Source organism: Protopterus annectens, chromosome 14.part0 (assembly GCF_019279795.1).
Source record: "Protopterus annectens isolate FY-2018-M chromosome 14.part0, PAN1.0, whole genome shotgun sequence".
Classification (NCBI taxonomy): domain Eukaryota; kingdom Metazoa; phylum Chordata; order Ceratodontiformes; family Protopteridae; genus Protopterus; species Protopterus annectens.
In genome coordinates this window covers 309,041,998-309,049,445 of record NC_056748.1, presented here as the reverse complement: position 1 = coordinate 309,049,445, position 7,448 = coordinate 309,041,998, and the positions used below count along the sequence as shown (strand labels likewise).

Below are 7,448 nucleotides of genomic sequence, written 5' to 3'. Positions count from 1 at the left end.
AAGATGCAGAAAAATAGGCTCTCTGTTTTGCATAAGAAGGCAGAGTGATGGAAGTGGGTGCAGTGGTTGAACCCTCTTTGACAGATGCAGAAGTGTTTTGGTCTCTCTGAGACAGGAAGCAAACTCCTCACAGTCCCCTGGTGTGGTGTTGAACCTTAGACCTATGGTGTACTGTGCCCTAAGAGTATCCATTAGAGATGCCTCAAGTGGGTATTGCCTTCTTATATTACACCATAATTTTGGATTGCTCCCTTTATTACTGAATAGCTCACAGACAGTCTGTGCCTTACGTACTATAGGTATATCAGGGATATGACCTGCACAAGACAAAGTATTTTATACAGCATTGTTGGTAATAGCTGTGGTATATACCATGCTTAGTGCTTTGGTGAACTCCCAAGTGATTCAATATCTGGCAAAATCACCATGAAAATTCCACCTCCTGATGTTGGAAAAACATCTGACACTGGTGATGATGGAGTAACGCGTGCCACCCTCTGTTTCCCAAGCATCAGTGGCTTCCAAAAGCCACATAGGACACAGAGTGACCACAGTGGTGTAGGGCCAGTGACATTACCCAAGATGCCAAGTAAACTGGAAACCAGGTAAACCTGGTGGCTGTTAGGCTGGTCACTAGCATTGGAGACTATGGAGATAATAAACAGAGAATGGTTAGATGTTCTTCGTGTTTCACTGTTGCAGTCATCACATTTGGAGTTATCCTGACAGGGGTAGCCCTCAGTTGGCCCGAATACCAGAGGCTTAGTATTTCTGCATCAGTTGTCATTCCAGGACTGATGTCAGGTCATCAGTGGTATAAAATCAGGCAGCCGACACCATTACTTCAGCCTTTCTTGCCGAAGAGCCCGAAGCAGAAGCAGTTTGCATGAGTGCCAGTTGGCTACTACCTGAGTTTTCATTTTAAAATTGAAGTTGAAGTCTTCTAAAGCTAAGTACCCCATTGGGGATCCTTTTTTCTTGCTCAAACCGATGTCAGAAAAAGGTTAACAATTGCCTCGCCTGTAGAAAGCAAATACCACACCGAGACTTCCATTCTTACTGCATCACCTGTTTAGGCCCAGACCACGACATCTCTTGCTGTTGCTTTTGTGCTTTGTTCAATGTCAGAACTATACATTGCTGGGCCCTTATTGTAGCTAGATATTTTTTCTCTCAGTCCTCGAATTCCGATATGGCTTCGGTAAGCCATCTGACTACCGATCTTCTGAAAAAATGTAAGGATAAAGACAGAGACAGACCGCACAGGTCCACAACTGCCGATGATGCTTCCGCTAAGCTAGTCGTCAGTTCTCCAGTCCTCAGTGAGGTGCTTTCACAGCCCCTGATGCCAGCTTCTGTGGATTCGTAGGCCACTACTGAAACCCTTTCGGAGTCTGGTATGCCGCAAGACTCTTCTTCGACTAAGGATGCTGTGGATGTCTCTACCTTGGATGGGTCCAGAGTCAATGAGCAGGCACCGGCTTCCGAGGAAGTACTTTGTACTACAGATACTCGACACAGACCAACAACTTATTTCACATCTTCAGTTCTTTCTAAAACTACAGAGTTTCTAAGGTCTAGGGTACTAACTACACCCAAAAAAATGACGACTCAAGCTCAGGCACCTGCTTCTTTGCCTCATTCTCAAATGCTTAAAATGGAGGAAGACCTTATTATGCTTATTAGGGGAAGCCAGGCTACCCCTTCCAAAAGAAAAATAGACTTGTCCCCAGTAGTTTTATCTGAACGGGAGTCCGATGACTCTTATGCTTTTGAATATAAAGACATGCAACCCCTCTCTGCTTATGAGGATTCTGATGCAGAGGAATCCATTCCTTCTGCCTCTCCACCTTAGGATTTTTTATTTGGGGAAACCCTTCATACTTTAAGGGAGCATTTCCAATGGGAATTTCAAGACTATCCTCAGTCAAAAAAGAGACTCAGGGAATTCTTAGATTTACCACAGCAAATATTTTTGGCCATTCCTCCTGTCCTGGATGTTGTGGATGATGTTTTTATGAAATCCAGTTTGACTCCTGACATCCTTCCTCCTGCTCCCAGGAAACCTGACGGGCACTACAGAGTCCCTGACTCTCACAAATTAATTTTCAAAAATCCTACTGCTGACCCAGAGGTCATCTCTTAAGGACCTAAAGGAATTAAAGCAACCTCAGCTAAGAATCCCACCCCCTCAGACAGGGATTCCAGAGCTCTAGACAGATGGGGTAAAAAAGTATACACCTCTGCTAATCTTGCTATTAGAGCATTAAATTGTCAGTTCCACATGCTGAAATATCAGCAGCATACCATGGAACTCCTCAAACAAAAAATATCTTCTTTTCCTGCTTGTGCAGAAAATAAAGAATTACAAGAGCTAATGCATTCAGCAGGTCAAGTTACTAAGCACACCTTGCAATATGGCTTTGATGCCCTAGAAGCATCTTGCAGGGCAGCAGTCACTGGTTCTGTCCTTAGAAGGCAAGCTTGGCTTAAGGAACAGACCTTGCCAAACTATGTCAAATCCAAATTATTGGATGCACCATTGAACAAAGATAATTTATCTGGCACCAAGGCAGAAGAGGTCTTAAAAAAGATGGAAGAAAAAGCTAAATCTATGTAGACAGTTAAAGACTTCTTACAGGTCCAGCCTGCAATGTTCAGTAGGCATTGCCCCTCCAAGCACTGGTCCTTTCCTACCCCCTCCAGGCCAGCTCAGACCAGATCCAGGGGACGCAGACCCTCCAGACAGCAGCCCTAGGGAATGCAAAGATCTAAGCAATGGAGTTCCTCCTCTTCAAAAACAGGGAGTGCAAAGCCACCACCTTATGATAAGAATTCACAATGACTTTACACCTCCACCCCTTACCTCTGCCCACCTGCTTGTGTCCCTAGGAGGAAAACTCTCCTTTCATGCAAGCAACTGGACCTCTATTACCAATGACTGATGGGTCCTCAACATAGTGTCCCAGGGATATAAATTTTATTTTCACACTCTGCTAACCCCAAAAGAGTTCCCACATCTTCCTCTAAACCAGTGAGCAGAGGCCAAAAAGCAAGTCCTTTCCCTGCTCTCCATGAGGGCAATACAGCATGTTCCTGCAGAACAGATAGGCCAAGGTTTCTATTCCTGGTATCCAGAAAAGAGGGCACCTGGCACCCAATCCTCGATCTATCCATTCTAAACCCCTTTCTGGTGATACCAAAATTCAAAATGCTCACCCTCCAGCAGCTTCTTCCTATGCTTTCCAATGATGCTTGGTTAGCCACCCTTGACCTAAAAGAGGCCTACCCCCATATCCCAGTCAGGGAATCTTGCAGGAAATATCTGCGTTTCAGGGCAGAATCTATGCACATTCAGTTCTCTACGCTTCCCTTTGGCTTATCCACTGCTCCCACAGTTTTCACAAAATGCCTGGCTCCAGCCAGTGCTTTTTGCAGACAAACAAATATTCAAATTTACCCCTACTTAGACGATTGCCTGATTCAGGCAGACAGTCATGAAAAGCTGTTACAGCATCTGACCTTTGTAAAAGACCTACTGACCTCTCTGGGGTATACCATCAATGAAAAGAAATCAGAATTAGTCCCCACACAGCAAAATTGTATTCTTGGGAGCAAGCCTGGACACAGCATCCCAGATGGCATTCCTTACTCCAGGAAAAACAAGCCAACCTGACAGTATACTTTTCTCAACTAGCCACCAGAACCTAGTTATCTGCAAAGAAAATCCTGCAAGCTCTAAGATTCATGGTCTCCTGCATTCTACTCAGTCCATATGCCAGACTGCATATGAGGAAACTACAATGGTACTTAAAAAGTCTTTGGTGTCAACACTCTCAAGACCTGGAAACTATCATACCAATGATACCTTGTGTAAGTAAAGATTTTCTTTTGTGAGCAGCACCATGCAACCATAACAAGGGACTGCCCTTCTCACAGACCCATGCCATCCAGACCCACACCACAGATGCATCAGACTATGGCTGGGGTGCACACCTGGATGGCAGATGCATTCAGGGCCATTGCAGCCCAAATCAAATACATCTGCACATCAACCAAAAAGGCCGTGGGGCCTCTACTGATCAAAACAGACAACACCACAGTGATGCGGTATATCAACAAGCAGGGGGGACTCACTCTTATCCTCTGTGCAGGCTCACCATGACCCTTCGGCACATGGCTTCAGCCATGCAACTACACCTGCTAGCACAATTCCTGCCAGGCTCAATAAACTCTCTAGCAGACAACTTAAGCAGAAACCTGCTAGACCTACACAAGTGGCAGCTAGACCACAGAACCTTCACCCTTGTAACCCAGAAATGGGGCACCCCAAAGGTGGACCTCTTTGCCTCCCCACTCCAATCATCAGCTCAGCAAAATTTGTACCAGGGAACCTCACACCAAGGCCTGGAAAGTGGATGCTCTATCCTTCCAGTAGGTAAACCTCTTAGTCTATGCATTTCCCCCTCTACCACTCATTTCAAAGGTACTGCTCAAAATAAGGAAGGAAAAAACGAAGGCAATCCTGATTGCTCCAGACTGGCCATGCCAGCACTGGTACCCACTGCTGTGCAGCCTGTCATCCCTGCCACCATGGCACCTACCTCAGATCCCAACACTCCTGACCCAAATGAATGGATAATTCATGCAGTCCCAATTGCAGACCCTCAACCTGGCAGCCTGGATTATTCCCTGACCTTTCCACAAGCTGCCAGCCTAAGCAAACAAGTTCTAGATGTTATACATGAGGCCAGATGCTCCAGCACTAGAAAATCCTATGCTGACAAGTGGAAAAGGTTTTGCACCTGGATCCAGGCTAAGGGAGCCAGAATGGCACAACCCTCCTTCCCACTCATCCAGGATTACCTATCTGACCTACTACACAATGGGGCTATCCTTCTCTTCAATTAAATGTCATGCCTCTGCCATCTCTGCTCATTACAGCACAGAGCCACCTCTCTTCTCACACACTCTCATCAAACAGTTCCTAAGAGGGGCTAACAACTTAAAGCCACCCAGAAGAGCTCCTACCCCAGCTTGGGACCTTAACTTTGTGTTGCAAAAGCTCACCCTCCCCCCCATTTGAATCTGCAGCTTCAACAGCATTAAAATTCCTCTCTTGGAAGACAGCCTTGCTTCTGGCCATCACTTCAGCTAGAAGAGTATCAGAGCTACAAGCACTCATGGCTGTACAGCCCTTCATCATTTTCCACGCTGACAGGGTCTCCCTCAGGACTAACCCATCTTTCATGCCTAAAGTGATGTCCATTGTGGCTCTCAACAAATCCATTCATTTGCCCTCCTTTTTCCTTAACCCACAAAACAAGGGGGAAAGCATTCTGCACTCTCTATATGTGCACAGACAGCTCAGATTCTATCTGGACAGGACTAAATCTTTTAGAAAAACTGATCAATTGTGAGTCAGCTTCACAGCAGAGGCAGAGGGCAAGGCCATATCCAAGCAAACAATCTCCAAATGGATAGCAAACTGCATCCATTTCTGCTACAAACAGCATGGGAAACCACCCCCAAAGGGGGTCAGGACACATTCCACCAGGACAACCACCACCTCTGCAGCATTTCTTAGAGGGGTCCCCACCAGGGACATCCTGGAGGCTACAACATGGACATCTGTTCATACCTTCAACAAGCATTACCACCTGCCTATCTTCTCCAAGGCTTTGCCACCACAGTCTTGCAGGGCATCCTAGCAAGCCCCCAATTTTCTTGACTGACTCCACCCTTTTCTTCAGCTTTGGGAATCAATCCAAATGTGATGACTGCAACAGTGAAACACAAAGAACATAGAACAGTTGTGTACACTTACCATAAATGTAGATGTTCAAGTGTATTCACTGTTGCAGTCCTCCCCCCATCCCCCTTCTCTCTCTCTCTCTCTCTTCCTCCCTCTCTTCCTCTCTCCTTACAGGGACTTTTTAGTATTTACTTTCTACTGCTGGTGTTCTTCCACCATAACCTAGCTCCCTATTTGGGGGATCCTGACAGTTAGGGCAAGAAAAACTGATGTAATAGCGTTGGCTGCCTGATTTTATACCACTGATGACCTGACGCCAGTCCTGGAGTGACAGCAACTGATGCAGAAATACTAAGCCTCTGGTATTCGGGCCAACTGAGGGCTACCTCTGACAGGATAACCCAAATGTAATGACTGCAACAGTGAATACACTCGAACATCTACATTTATGGTAAGTGTACACAACTGTACTTTTGGGAAACACAAGGAGGAATGGAATATGCTGGTGTTGGTAGCTGCCCAGCATGCAATTGGTGTGCTTCTCCTACCTCATTTGGGATTTTCCCATGTCATGGCAGTTGAGATGTTTACTGCCTGAGAGGTACATGGCTATGTGGGAGAAATGGTGACATTGAAGTGTACTATCAAATTATCTGTGCCCATCTCTTCAGCCCTTTTTGTGAAGTGTTTGTATGAGCTTCCAGATGGAGGACCCAAAGACTCAATCTTTTATTACAGCTCCAGTGAATACCCAGGTTAAAATGGGCATTTTAAAAATCAAATTTTTTGGGTTGGTGGTGTTGCGAAAAGATAGGCTTCCATATCCATCAAAAACTTGACATTGAAGGACAACATAACATTCAGCTGTCATGTGGTAAACCCACCAGACTGGCATTGTAGTCCAGTCCCTTTGGTGCTCACTATTACTGCAAGAGCACCATCCTTTCAGCTTTCTGTTGTTGCATTTCTTGCCATCTGGGTTTTCATTCCTTCAGCAATTGTGATTACTTTGCTGCTTGTGAGAATGGGAAGAAAATTCCAGATTCTGGGTGGACGCTCCAAACCACACTACAAAAAGTCTTCAACTGAAAACTCTGAAAGTGCCAGTGACAATAAAATGTCTTATTGGAAATCTGACCTTTGTGAGAAGATGTATCAATGTTGTGCCTCTTATTTACAGGAGTCTGGTGATGAACAAGAAATCAAAGCTGGGGATTATGAGAGGGCAAGGCCTGCTATGAACTCTCACCTTTGGGAAGCAAATTGTTTAGGCTTAGAATGGCCTATTAAGAAAGCAAGCTCAGTAATTAGCCATGAATTTACAAAATCATGAATCAAAGGAAAAGGGAAAATGAAAATTTTGGGAGGTTGGCATAATGGTTAAGATATTTACCTCAAATGTACAGGCATACCTCTCAACCTGTAAACATCAACAATCTGGACAAAGGCCCATGAAAAATAGGTACAAATCTGTATACTGATTAGCATAAAAATTGCATACACAATAATGTAACCACACCCACTCCAATGGAATTGTGGGATATCCACTTTCAAATGCAAAGTGAAGAACAGACAACCAAAATATGGCCCTGTAACCATTTTTTTTAAATGTGTAGCAATTATGTTAACTGGGGAGGGAGAAGATGATGACCCTTAGGATTTTGTTTTTGGTGACTTGCAGTATGTGGGTTTT

The 7,448-nt window shown here is 44.9% G+C and overlaps 1 pseudogene; it reads left to right on the top strand.

Moving 5' to 3' along the window:
- The first annotated feature begins 426 nt into the window (after positions 1–426).
- LOC122788657 lies at positions 427–7,088 on the top strand (annotated as a pseudogene).
- The last annotated feature ends 360 nt before the right edge of the window (positions 7,089–7,448 follow it).